The 15000-nt window shown below is 33.6% G+C and overlaps 7 non-coding genes across 7 annotated transcripts; all 7 read left to right on the top strand.

Annotated features, from left to right (window-relative positions):
* The first annotated feature begins 115 nt into the window (after window positions 1-115).
* Window positions 116-234, top strand: LOC149769359 (5S ribosomal RNA). The gene has a single exon (XR_016419219.1). It is a non-coding gene; the product is annotated as a 5S ribosomal RNA (ribosomal RNA).
* A 3535-nt stretch (window positions 235-3769) lies between these two features.
* Window positions 3770-3888, top strand: LOC149769358 (5S ribosomal RNA). The gene has a single exon (XR_016419168.1). It is a non-coding gene; the product is annotated as a 5S ribosomal RNA (ribosomal RNA).
* A 909-nt stretch (window positions 3889-4797) lies between these two features.
* LOC149769357 (5S ribosomal RNA) lies at window positions 4798-4916 on the top strand. The gene has a single exon (XR_016419218.1). It is a non-coding gene; the product is annotated as a 5S ribosomal RNA (ribosomal RNA).
* Window positions 4917-8488: 3572 nt separating this feature from the next.
* LOC149769356 (5S ribosomal RNA) lies at window positions 8489-8607 on the top strand. The gene has a single exon (XR_016419167.1). It is a non-coding gene; the product is annotated as a 5S ribosomal RNA (ribosomal RNA).
* A 912-nt stretch (window positions 8608-9519) lies between these two features.
* On the top strand, window positions 9520-9638 carry LOC149769355 (5S ribosomal RNA). Its single transcript, XR_016419205.1, has one exon. It is a non-coding gene; the product is annotated as a 5S ribosomal RNA (ribosomal RNA).
* Window positions 9639-13200: 3562 nt separating this feature from the next.
* On the top strand, window positions 13201-13319 carry LOC149769354 (5S ribosomal RNA). The gene has a single exon (XR_016419166.1). It is a non-coding gene; the product is annotated as a 5S ribosomal RNA (ribosomal RNA).
* Window positions 13320-14237: 918 nt separating this feature from the next.
* Window positions 14238-14356, top strand: LOC149769353 (5S ribosomal RNA). Its single transcript, XR_016419186.1, has one exon. It is a non-coding gene; the product is annotated as a 5S ribosomal RNA (ribosomal RNA).
* Window positions 14357-15000: the final 644 nt, after the last annotated feature.

Raw genomic sequence — 15000 nt, 5'->3', positions numbered from 1 at the left:
TTTTAATCAGTACACTTTAATTACTAATTTTACACGGCACATAAACGTAAACGTCTGTACATCGGAAACGGTGAAGAGAGAAGCGAATATAAGTCTTAAATTTACAAACACTTGTGTCTACGGCCATACCACGTTGAAAGCACCGGTTCTCGTCCGATCACCGAAGTTAAGCAACGTCGGGCCCGGTTAGTACTTAGATGGGTGACCGCCTGGGAATACCGGGTGCTGTAGACTCTTTTTTTTTTTTTTTTTTCTTTTATAACTAAAAACAGTTGAAGTTTTTCTTTCTTTCTTTTATTGTAACTAAATTTACTTTCTTCAATATAAATAATAAGTAGAGCAATTTCTCGACTTTCATTTTCTCTTTTTCCTTAACTTTCTTCAATAATTCGGATCCTAAAAAAATCAAGCATAGGACCTGAATATAGCAAATGTTGCTTTGCACTTCTCTGCTCTTGGTTTCGATCCTTACTACTGGAATATGCGATCATAGATGACCAGTATTTCTTATTAACAAATTCGGTTCAATTTATCCAGTTTCCTCTACTTTTACTACCACAACAAGCTGCCTCCTTTCACGTCGAAATACTTCCTTCAAGTTTCTTCTCATATATTCCTGGTGTAGTCTCTTGCGCAGAGTTGCAAAATATGCGATCAATGTCTTTCATTTTGGCTACTTATTTGTGGTATTTCTTATTCACTAATTGATTGATAAATATGGAATGTATGAATTGTGAGAATTTTTTATATTAATTTATTGATTGATTGATTTCTTTTACAGCAGGGCCTCAGTCTGCCTGTGGGAAAATTGGCATCCTGTAGCGAATACTGTAAATATGGGCCATTGGCAAAATAAATTGGGTTATAAAATTCTGTTTTGATTACAGTAAGTTTAGATAGATATTCCATGCTTCCACTTTCTGTATTTCCACAACGTTAACTTCTCCAAGTTGCAAGAAGAGATCCTTTGCAAATCTGATAAGACCCTATCTTTAAAGTTAGCTTATAGGCCGGTGTCGCTTATTTTAACCAAATGATAGGACAGAAAGACGAATAATAATAATAATAATAATAACAACAACAATAATGTCCTGAATCTGCATTTTAAGTCAATTTCAACATGGAATTCTCCCCTTATCTGGGTCAGAAAATGGATGAGTGACAAATATGAGTATCTGAGGCCAGTTTTGCTTCTTTTGGATTAGAACTTTGAATCAGTATACACTTTAGTTACTAATATTATACTGCACACAAACATTTGTACATGGGAAACGTTGAAGAGATGTGTGACTAATCAGCAAAAGAGTCTTGAAAACGCATCAAGACAACAAATTATGTTTTACAGTCGAAATGTTGTTCTCACTAGAACTGAAATCATTTAATTTCTACTTAAATGCCCGAAAAATTTACAATTAAAACTACAATAAATGTTTTATACCTAGTCCCGCACAGTGACGTTTATCTGATTCCCTGTACTCACCGAGAGCATTCTGTGTCATATGGATGCATATCAAATGAAGTGAAAAGTAATGGAATACTCGCTTTTTTATTTATCCCTATGCATCGTGGTGCCCACACCATGATGAGACGCTGTTTCAATAAACCTTTTTATATATGTTCTTTACTGTTCTTCCTTTTTCTTCTTGCTTTATCATACTGACACACGAGAGAGAGAGAGAGAGAGAGAGTATGCAACAAAGTTCGCATAACTTTATCAGCTATTAACATTAATTGTACTTCTGTGTAATTTTATTTTTAACGCGTTATCCTATAACGATTGCAAACAAGGGCAAAAACTCTACTGATCTTATTCGATAATTATACCATACTGAATTAATAAGTTTATCTCGTAAAAACGGATCATATATATATCCTGGGTGGCTGAGGGTGTTTTAAGATATGTGTGTGTCTTTTGTGATATATATATATATATATATATATATATATATATATATATATATATATATATATATATATATATATATATATACGTTTGTGTGTGTACATACATACATACATACATACATACGTGTATTATTTACATATAGTCTTGGATAATTTTAATTATTGGGATATGGTTTTTAGGTATCAACAGATACAAAGGAAACAAACGTTTCAATACATATAATGACATTTTCTTAAATTCTACATTGTATCATATTGACCTACTACTTGCTAGGCAAGCTGACTTTTATAAAATTTGCAAACTCCTTATATATATTTAAACTTACTTTTAGTATTCAACCAGAAAATCAGTACAGTGCAGAAAGATTGAAAATATTATTTCTTTCGGATATATATATATATATATATATATATATATATATATATATATATATATATATATATATATATATATATATATATATATGTAAGAGAGAGAGAGATGGGGGGTTCGGAATGGTTTAAACAGACTCTGAATTACACTGATAAAATGTACATCAGTCCAATGGTTAACATGATAGATTTCTATCAAGCTGGTTGCCCTATTGTACCATTGAGCAAGACTACCCTCATTGCCTAACAAAACCAAGCAGTCTTTTGCCAGAACACCATAATGTGAACTTAGGCCATCTAAATCAAATTCCTATGTGAAATTTGCCAATATAAGCCAATACACTTTAATGCAAACTTAGCCAATCTAAACCAAATATCTTAATGGAAACTTAGCCAAACACCTTAATGTGAACTTAGCCCATCTAAACCAATGTACCATAATGTGAACTTAGCCCATCTAAACCAAGAAAAGAATAATGTGATATTGGCTCATATAAACAAAAACACCTTAATGCTATCTTAGCCAATCTAAACCAACCGACTTAATTTATTTTTTATAAAGAATACAAAGTGAAAATTTAAATACTTTTCAGCATTATAAATGAAATCACAAATAGTCCATAAAAGTTATATGACAAGTCCAAAAGGGTAGTGTTCCAAATGAATGCCAGTGGTTTTCTGAATGAAGTCCAATTTTGAATGTGCTGATGTAATAACAATCTTGACGTGTGGCGATGATGTAATTTAGAATGTCCTTGAATGAATTCATAATAGTCCCAAAATAGCGATTTTTGATATTTGGACATTAGTATTGGGGTGTATGGACATATTTGTTTTGCTTATCAAAACGTTGGAAATCGCCGACACCATGCGGTATCGGCATAGGCTGCTTACTAGCCACAGGGGGCTCGTATCATTGCTTACAATGAAACTATCAGTCGTACATATAGTATAAAATGTATGACTGTCAGTTCAATTGTGAGCAACGATGCGAGCCCCTGTGCTTACTAGCCTGCCATGCAAACTTGACCGACCTTTCATCGAGATATACCTGCATGAAATCGAGAGAAATACGATTTATTTTCTCAGAAATAATTGCGAGTATAACATCATTTGTCGTTAATGAAGCTGACTGACGAAAGAAAACGACAACCTTGATGAAATTTGACACGGAACTCGCCATTGTATTACTATTCAAATGACTGCACAAATATGGCAACCTACATGTCAGTGACTTCGGCGATCAAATAAGCTCTTGCTTCTTTACAGATTGAAACTGAAGGGATGTATTGTCGTAAGCAGAGCTCTCCCCTGTCTCTATATATATATATATATATATATATATATATATATATATATATATATATATATATATATATATATATATATATATATATGTGTGTGTGTGTGTGTGTGTGTGTGTGTGTGTGTAATGTATCTTTGTAACGACGAAGAGACAACCTATATTAGTCTTAAATTTGTACGTACAAATGTCTACGGCCATACCACGTTGAAAACACCGGTTCTCGTCCGATCACCGAAGTTAAGCAACGTCGGGCCCGGTTAGTACTTGGATGGGTGACCGCCTGGGAATACCGGGTGCTGTAGGCATTTTTTAATTTTTTTTGGGGTTCCATCCTCACTGTGAGGATATGCGATCATATATGGCCAATATTTCTTGTTCACAAATCTGGTGCAAATTTTTCAGTTTCCTCTACCTCCAGGATCGAAATGGGCCGCCTCGTATGCCGTCCAGATCCTCCAAATTTCTTCTGATATTCCGGATTCAGCCTATGCTATAGCGAATAATTGCAACGTATGCAATCGATGTCTTTCATTTTGGATACTTGTCTGTGGTATTTCTTATTCAATAATTGATAGATATATTTGGAATGTATTATTTTTAATTATTTTAATTTATTTACCTGTTTTTTAGCAGGGCACCAGTCTATCAGTGTGAAACTTGGCATCCCTTAGCGAATACTTCGAATATGGGCCATTGACAAAATAAATTGGTGTATAAATCTCTGTTTTGATTACAGTAAGTTTGGATGGATGTTCCCTGCTTCCACTTCCTTGCACTTTCTGTGTTTCCACAACTTTAACGTTTCCGAGCTGCAAGACGATATCCGTTTCAAATCAGATTCGAGTCCGTATTTAAAGGTAGCTCATAGGCTGATGTCGATTATTTACCTATTGAATTAGTCAGTTGATACAAGATAAATAATAATAATAATAATAATAATGCCCAAAAACAACAAAAATGAACTGAATCTTCGTTTAAATGCATTGTTATTTAAGTCCATTTGAAGGTGTAAACCTCCGGTTAAGCAACTAATGTCCGAGTCCGAAAATGCCTGAATTACAAATTTGAATAATGTATGAAGGCAGTTTATCTATATAAGTTTTAATCAGTACACTTTAATTACTAATTTTACACGGCACATAAACGTAAACGTCTGTACATCGGAAACGGTGAAGAGAGAAGCGAATATAAGTCTTAAATTTACAAACACTTGTGTCTACGGCCATACCACGTTGAAAGCACCGGTTCTCGTCCGATCACCGAAGTTAAGCAACGTCGGGCCCGGTTAGTACTTAGATGGGTGACCGCCTGGGAATACCGGGTGCTGTAGACTCTTTTTTTTTTTTTTTTTTCTTTTATAACTAAAAACAGTTGAAGTTTTTCTTTCTTTCTTTTATTGTAACTAAATTTACTTTCTTCAATATAAATAATAAGTAGAGCAATTTCTCGACTTTCATTTTCTCTTTTTCCTTAACTTTCTTCAATAATTCGGATCCTAAAAAAATCAAGCATAGGACCTGAATATAGCAAATGTTGCTTTGCACTTCTCTGCTCTTGGTTTCGATCCTTACTACTGGAATATGCGATCATAGATGACCAGTATTTCTTATTAACAAATTCGGTTCAATTTATCCAGTTTCCTCTACTTTTACTACCACAACAAGCTGCCTCCTTTCACGTCGAAATACTTCCTTCAAGTTTCTTCTCATATATTCCTGGTGTAGTCTCTTGCGCAGAGTTGCAAAATATGCGATCAATGTCTTTCATTTTGGCTACTTATTTGTGGTATTTCTTATTCACTAATTGATTGATAAATATGGAATGTATGAATTGTGAGAATTTTTTATATTAATTTATTGATTGATTGATTTCTTTTACAGCAGGGCCTCAGTCTGCCTGTGGGAAAATTGGCATCCTGTAGCGAATACTGTAAATATGGGCCATTGGCAAAATAAATTGGGTTATAAAATTCTGTTTTGATTACAGTAAGTTTAGATAGATATTCCATGCTTCCACTTTCTGTATTTCCACAACGTTAACTTCTCCAAGTTGCAAGAAGAGATCCTTTGCAAATCTGATAAGACCCTATCTTTAAAGTTAGCTTATAGGCCGGTGTCGCTTATTTTAACCAAATGATAGGACAGAAAGACGAATAATAATAATAATAATAATAACAACAACAATAATGTCCTGAATCTGCATTTTAAGTCAATTTCAACATGGAATTCTCCCCTTATCTGGGTCAGAAAATGGATGAGTGACAAATATGAGTATCTGAGGCCAGTTTTGCTTCTTTTGGATTAGAACTTTGAATCAGTATACACTTTAGTTACTAATATTATACTGCACACAAACATTTGTACATCGGAAACGTTGAAGAGATGTGTGACTAATCAGCAAAAGAGTCTTGAAAACGCATCAAGACAACAAATTATGTTTTACAGTCGAAATGTTGTTCTCACTAGAACTGAAATCATTTAATTTCTACTTAAATGCCCGAAAAATTTACAATTAAAACTACAATAAATGTTTTATACCTAGTCCCGCACAGTGACGTTTATCTGATTCCCTGTACTCACCGAGAGCATTCTGTGTCATATGGATGCATATCAAATGAAGTGAAAAGTAATGGAATACTCGCTTTTTTATTTATCCCTATGCATCGTGGTGCCCACACCATGATGAGACGCTGTTTCAATAAACCTTTTTATATATGTTCTTTACTGTTCTTCCTTTTTCTTCTTGCTTTATCATACTGACACACGAGAGAGAGAGAGAGAGAGAGAGAGAGAGAGAGTATGCAACAAAGTTCGCATAACTTTATCAGCTATTAACATTAATTGTACTTCTGTGTAATTTTATTTTTAACGCGTTATCCTATAACGATTGCAAACAAGGGCAAAAACTCTACTGATCTTATTCGATAATTATACCATACTGAATTAATAAGTTTATCTCGTAAAAACGGATCATATATATATCCTGGGTGGCTGAGGGTGTTTTAAGATATGTGTGTGTCTTTTGTGATATATATATATATATATATATATATATATATATATATATATATATATATATATATATATATATATATATATATATACGTTTGTGTGTGTACATACATACATACATACATACATACGTGTATTATTTACATATAGTCTTGGATAATTTTAATTATTGGGATATGGTTTTTAGGTATCAACAGATACAAAGGAAACAAACGTTTCAATACATATAATGACATTTTCTTAAATTCTACATTGTATCATATTGACCTACTACTTGCTAGGCAAGCTGACTTTTATAAAATTTGCAAACTCCTTATATATATTTAAACTTACTTTTAGTATTCAACCAGAAAATCAGTACAGTGCAGAAAGATTGAAAATATTATTTCTTTCGGATATATATATATATATATATATATATATATATATATATATATATATATATATATATATATATATATATATATATATATATATATATGTAAGAGAGAGAGAGATGGGGGGTTCGGAATGGTTTAAACAGACTCTAAATTACACTGATAAAATGTACATCAGTCCAATGGTTAACATGATAGATTTCTATCAAGCTGGTTGCCCTATTGTACCATTGAGCAAGACTACCCTCATTGCCTAACAAAACCAAGCAGTCTTTTGCCAGAACACCATAATGTGAACTTAGGCCATCTAAATCAAATTCCTATGTGAAATTTGCCAATATAAGCCAATACACTTTAATGCAAACTTAGCCAATCTAAACCAAATATCTTAATGGAAACTTAGCCAAACACCTTAATGTGAACTTAGCCCATCTAAACCAATGTACCATAATGTGAACTTAGCCCATCTAAACCAAGAAAAGAATAATGTGATATTGGCTCATATAAACAAAAACACCTTAATGCTATCTTAGCCAATCTAAACCAACCGACTTAATTTATTTTTTATAAAGAATACAAAGTGAAAATTTAAATACTTTTCAGCATTATAAATGAAATCACAAATAGTCCATAAAAGTTATATGACAAGTCCAAAAGGGTAGTGTTCCAAATGAATGCCAGTGGTTTTCTGAATGAAGTCCAATTTTGAATGTGCTGATGTAATAACAATCTTGACGTGTGGCGATGATGTAATTTAGAATGTCCTTGAATGAATTCATAATAGTCCCAAAATAGCGATTTTTGATATTTGGACATTAGTATTGGGGTGTATGGACATATTTGTTTTGCTTATCAAAACGTTGGAAATCGCCGACACCATGCGGTATCGGCATAGGCTGCTTACTAGCCACAGGGGGCTCGTATCATTGCTTACAATGAAACTATCAGTCGTACATATAGTATAAAATGTATGACTGTCAGTTCAATTGTGAGCAACGATGCGAGCCCCTGTGCTTACTAGCCTGCCATGCAAACTTGACCGACCTTTCATCGAGATATACCTGCATGAAATCGAGAGAAATACGATTTATTTTCTCAGAAATAATTGCGAGTATAACATCATTTGTCGTTAATGAAGCTGACTGACGAAAGAAAACGACAACCTTGATGAAATTTGACACGGAACTCGCCATTGTATTACTATTCAAATGACTGCACAAATATGGCAACCTACATGTCAGTGACTTCGGCGATCAAATAAGCTCTTGCTTCTTTACAGATTGAAACTGAAGGGATGTATTGTCGTAAGCAGAGCTCTCCCCTGTCTCTAATATATATATATATATATATATATATATATATATATATATATATATATATATATATATATATATATATATATATATATATATATATATATATGTGTGTGTGTGTGTGTGTGTGTGTGTGTGTGTGTAATGTATCTTTGTAACGACGAAGAGACAACCTATATTAGTCTTAAATTTGTACGTACAAATGTCTACGGCCATACCACGTTGAAAACACCGGTTCTCGTCCGATCACCGAAGTTAAGCAACGTCGGGCCCGGTTAGTACTTGGATGGGTGACCGCCTGGGAATACCGGGTGCTGTAGGCATTTTTTAATTTTTTTTGGGGTTCCATCCTCACTGTGAGGATATGCGATCATATATGGCCAATATTTCTTGTTCACAAATCTGGTGCAAATTTTTCAGTTTCCTCTACCTCCAGGATCGAAATGGGCCGCCTCGTATGCCGTCCAGATCCTCCAAATTTCTTCTGATATTCCGGATTCAGCCTATGCTATAGCGAATAATTGCAACGTATGCAATCGATGTCTTTCATTTTGGATACTTGTCTGTGGTATTTCTTATTCAATAATTGATAGATATATTTGGAATGTATTATTTTTAATTATTTTAATTTATTTACCTGTTTTTTAGCAGGGCACCAGTCTATCAGTGTGAAACTTGGCATCCCTTAGCGAATACTTCGAATATGGGCCATTGACAAAATAAATTGGTGTATAAATCTCTGTTTTGATTACAGTAAGTTTGGATGGATGTTCCCTGCTTCCACTTCCTTGCACTTTCTGTGTTTCCACAACTTTAACGTTTCCGAGCTGCAAGACGATATCCGTTTCAAATCAGATTCGAGTCCGTATTTAAAGGTAGCTCATAGGCTGATGTCGATTATTTACCTATTGAATTAGTCAGTTGATACAAGATAAATAATAATAATAATAATAATAATAATGCCCAAAAACAACAAAAATGAACTGAATCTTCGTTTAAATGCATTGTTATTTAAGTCCATTTGAAGGTGTAAACCTCCGGTTAAGCAACTAATGTCCGAGTCCGAAAATGCCTGAATTACAAATTTGAATAATGTATGAAGGCAGTTTATCTATATAAGTTTTAATCAGTACACTTTAATTACTAATTTTACACGGCACATAAACGTAAACGTCTGTACATCGGAAACGGTGAAGAGAGAAGCGAATATAAGTCTTAAATTTACAAACACTTGTGTCTACGGCCATACCACGTTGAAAGCACCGGTTCTCGTCCGATCACCGAAGTTAAGCAACGTCGGGCCCGGTTAGTACTTGGATGGGTGACCGCCTGGGAATACCGGGTGCTGTAGACTCTTTTTTTTTTTTTTTTTTCTTTTATAACTAAAAACAGTTGAAGTTTTTCTTTCTTTCTTTTATTGTAACTAAATTTACTTTCTTCAATATAAATAATAAGTAGAGCAATTTCTCGACTTTCATTTTCTCTTTTTCCTTAACTTTCTTCAATAATTCGGATCCTAAAAAAATCAAGCATAGGACCTGAATATAGCAAATGTTGCTTTGCACTTCTCTGCTCTTGGTTTCGATCCTTACTACTGGAATATGCGATCATAGATGACCAGTATTTCTTATTAACAAATTCGGTTCAATTTATCCAGTTTCCTCTACTTTTACTACCACAACAAGCTGCCTCCTTTCACGTCGAAATACTTCCTTCAAGTTTCTTCTCATATATTCCTGGTGTAGTCTCTTGCGCAGAGTTGCAAAATATGCGATCAATGTCTTTCATTTTGGCTACTTATTTGTGGTATTTCTTATTCACTAATTGATTGATAAATATGGAATGTATGAATTGTGAGAATTTTTTATATTAATTTATTGATTGATTGATTTCTTTTACAGCAGGGCCTCAGTCTGCCTGTGGGAAAATTGGCATCCTGTAGCGAATACTGTAAATATGGGCCATTGGCAAAATAAATTGGGTTATAAAATTCTGTTTTGATTACAGTAAGTTTAGATAGATATTCCATGCTTCCACTTTCTGTATTTCCACAACGTTAACTTCTCCAAGTTGCAAGAAGAGATCCTTTGCAAATCTGATAAGACCCTATCTTTAAAGTTAGCTTATAGGCCGGTGTCGCTTATTTTAACCAAATGATAGGACAGAAAGACGAATAATAATAATAATAATAATAACAACAACAATAATGTCCTGAATCTGCATTTTAAGTCAATTTCAACATGGAATTCTCCCCTTATCTGGGTCAGAAAATGGATGAGTGACAAATATGAGTATCTGAGGCCAGTTTTGCTTCTTTTGGATTAGAACTTTGAATCAGTATACACTTTAGTTACTAATATTATACTGCACACAAACATTTGTACATCGGAAACGTTGAAGAGATGTGTGACTAATCAGCAAAAGAGTCTTGAAAACGCATCAAGACAACAAATTATGTTTTACAGTCGAAATGTTGTTCTCACTAGAACTGAAATCATTTAATTTCTACTTAAATGCCCGAAAAATTTACAATTAAAACTACAATAAATGTTTTATACCTAGTCCCGCACAGTGACGTTTATCTGATTCCCTGTACTCACCGAGAGCATTCTGTGTCATATGGATGCATATCAAATGAAGTGAAAAGTAATGGAATACTCGCTTTTTTATTTATCCCTATGCATCGTGGTGCCCACACCATGATGAGACGCTGTTTCAATAAACCTTTTTATATATGTTCTTTACTGTTCTTCCTTTTTCTTCTTGCTTTATCATACTGACACACGAGAGAGAGAGAGAGAGAGAGAGAGAGAGTATGCAACAAAGTTCGCATAACTTTATCAGCTATTAACATTAATTGTACTTCTGTGTAATTTTATTTTTAACGCGTTATCCTATAACGATTGCAAACAAGGGCAAAAACTCTACTGATCTTATTCGATAATTATACCATACTGAATTAATAAGTTTATCTCGTAAAAACGGATCATATATATATCCTGGGTGGCTGAGGGTGTTTTAAGATATGTGTGTGTCTTTTGTGATATATATATATATATATATATATATATATATATATATATATATATATATATATATATATATATATATATATATATATATTTATATATATATATATACGTTTGTGTGTGTACATACATACATACATACATACATACGTGTATTATTTACATATAGTCTTGGATAATTTTAATTATTGGGATATGGTTTTTAGGTATCAACAGATACAAAGGAAACAAACGTTTCAATACATATAATGACATTTTCTTAAATTCTACATTGTATCATATTGACCTACTACTTGCTAGGCAAGCTGACTTTTATAAAATTTGCAAACTCCTTATATATATTTAAACTTACTTTTAGTATTCAACCAGAAAATCAGTACAGTGCAGAAAGATTGAAAATATTATTTCTTTCGGATATATATATATATATATATATATATATATATATATATATATATGTAAGAGAGAGAGAGATGGGGGGTTCGGAATGGTTTAAACAGACTCTAAATTACACTGATAAAATGTACATCAGTCCAATGGTTAACATGATAGATTTCTATCAAGCTGGTTGCCCTATTGTACCATTGAGCAAGACTACCCTCATTGCCTAACAAAACCAAGCAGTCTTTTGCCAGAACACCATAATGTGAACTTAGGCCATCTAAATCAAATTCCTATGTGAAATTTGCCAATATAAGCCAATACACTTTAATGCAAACTTAGCCAATCTAAACCAAATATCTTAATGGAAACTTAGCCAAACACCTTAATGTGAACTTAGCCCATCTAAACCAATGTACCATAATGTGAACTTAGCCCATCTAAACCAAGAAAAGAATAATGTGATATTGGCTCATATAAACAAAAACACCTTAATGCTATCTTAGCCAATCTAAACCAACCGACTTAATTTATTTTTTATAAAGAATACAAAGTGAAAATTTAAATACTTTTCAGCATTATAAATGAAATCACAAATAGTCCATAAAAGTTATATGACAAGTCCAAAAGGGTAGTGTTCCAAATGAATGCCAGTGGTTTTCTGAATGAAGTCCAATTTTGAATGTGCTGATGTAATAACAATCTTGACGTGTGGCGATGATGTAATTTAGAATGTCCTTGAATGAATTCATAATAGTCCCAAAATAGCGATTTTTGATATTTGGACATTAGTATTGGGGTGTATGGACATATTTGTTTTGCTTATCAAAACGTTGGAAATCGCCGACACCATGCGGTATCGGCATAGGCTGCTTACTAGCCACAGGGGGCTCGTATCATTGCTTACAATGAAACTATCAGTCGTACATATAGTATAAAATGTATGACTGTCAGTTCAATTGTGAGCAACGATGCGAGCCCCTGTGCTTACTAGCCTGCCATGCAAACTTGACCGACCTTTCATCGAGATATACCTGCATGAAATCGAGAGAAATACGATTTATTTTCTCAGAAATAATTGCGAGTATAACATCATTTGTCGTTAATGAAGCTGACTGACGAAAGAAAACGACAACCTTGATGAAATTTGACACGGAACTCGCCATTGTATTACTATTCAAATGACTGCACAAATATGGCAACCTACATGTCAGTGACTTCGGCGATCAAATAAGCTCTTGCTTCTTTACAGATTGAAACTGAAGGGATGTATTGTCGTAAACAGAGCTCTCCCCTGTCTCTAATATATATATATATATATATATATATATATATATATATATATATATATATATATATATATATATATATATATATATATATATATATATATATATATATATGTGTCTGTGTGTGTGTGTGTGTGTGTGTGTGTGTGTGTGTGTAATGTATCTTTGTAACGACGAAGAGACAACCTATATTAGTCTTAAATTTGTACGTACAAATGTCTACGGCCATACCACGTTGAAAACACCGGTTCTCGTCCGATCACCGAAGTTAAGCAACGTCGGGCCCGGTTAGTACTTGGATGGGTGACCGCCTGGGAATACCGGGTGCTGTAGGCATTTTTTAATTTTTTTTTGGGTTCCATCCTCACTGTGAGGATATGCGATCATATATGGCCAATATTTCTTGTTCACAAATCTGGTGCAAATTTTTCAGTTTCCTCTACCTCCAGGATCGAAATGGGCCGCCTCGTATGCCGTCCAGATCCTCCAAATTTCTTCTGATATTCCGGATTCAGCCTATGCTATAGCGAATAATTGCAACGTATGCCATCGATGTCTTTCATTTTGGATACTTGTCTGTGGTATTTCTTATTCAATAATTGATAGATATATTTGGAATGTATTATTTTTAATTATTTTAATTTATTTACCTGTTTTTTAGCAGGGCACCAGTCTATCAGTGTGAAACTTGGCATCCCTTAGCGAATACTTCGAATATGGGCCATTGACAAAATAAATTGGTGTATAAATCTCTGTTTTGATTACAGTAAGTTTGGATGGATGTTCCCTGCTTCCACTTCCTTGCACTTTCTGTGTTTCCACAACTTTAACGTTTCCGAGCTGCAAGACGATATCCGTTTCAAATCAGATTCGAGTCCGTATTTAAAGGTAGCTCATAGGCTGATGTCGATTATTTACCTATTGAATTAGTCAGTTGATACAAGATAAATAATAATAATAATAATAATAATAATAATAATGCCCAAAAACAACAAAAATGAACTGAATCTTCGTTTAAATGCATTGTTATTTAAGTCCATTTGAAGGTGTAAACCTCCGGTTAAGCAACTAATGTCTGAGTCCGAAAATGCCTGAATTACAAATTTGAATAATGTATGAAGGCAGTTTATCTATATAAGTTTTAATCAGTACACTTTAATTACTAATTTTACACGGCACATAAACGTAAACGTCTGTACATCGGAAACGGTGAAGAGAGAAGCGAATATAAGTCTTAAATTTACAAACACTTGTATCTACGGCCATACCACGTTGAAAGCACCGGTTCTCGTCCGATCACCGAAGTTAAGCAACGTCGGGCCCGGTTAGTACTTGGATGGGTGACCGCCTGGGAATACCGGGTGCTGTAGACTCTTTTTTTTTTTTTTTTTCTTTTATAACTAAAAACAGTTGAAGTTTTTCTTTCTTTCTTTTATTGTAACTAAATTTACTTTCTTCAATATAAATAATAAGTAGAGCAATTTCTCGACTTTCATTTTCTCTTTTTCCTTAACTTTCTTCAATAATTCGGATCCTAAAAAAATCAAGCATAGGACCTGAATATAGCAAATGTTGCTTTGCACTTCTCTGCTCTTGGTTTCGATCCTTACTACTGGAATATGCGATCATAGATGACCAGTATTTCTTATTAACAAATTCGGTGCAATTTATCCAGTTTCCTCTACTTTTACTACCACAACAAGCTGCCTCCTTTCACGTCGAAATACTTCCTTCAAGTTTCTTCTCATATATTCCTGGTGTAGTCTCTTGCGCAGAGTTGCAAAATATGCGATCAATGTCTTTCATTTTGGCTACTTATTTGTGGTATTTCTTATTCACTAATTGATTGATAAATATGGAATGTATGAATTGTGAGAATTTTTTATATTAATTTATTGATTGATTGATTTCTTTTACAGCAGGGCCTCAGTCTGCCTGTGGGAAAATTGGCATCCTGTAGCGAATACTGTAAATATGGGCCATTGGCAAAATAAATTGGGTTATAAAATTCTGTTTT

This window comes from Sinohyriopsis cumingii, unplaced genomic scaffold, assembly GCF_028554795.1.
Source record: "Sinohyriopsis cumingii isolate HCF-2022 unplaced genomic scaffold, ASM2855479v2 utg003963l, whole genome shotgun sequence".
NCBI lineage: Eukaryota > Metazoa > Mollusca > Bivalvia > Unionida > Unionidae > Sinohyriopsis > Sinohyriopsis cumingii.
This window is presented reverse-complemented; position numbering and strand designations above follow the sequence as displayed.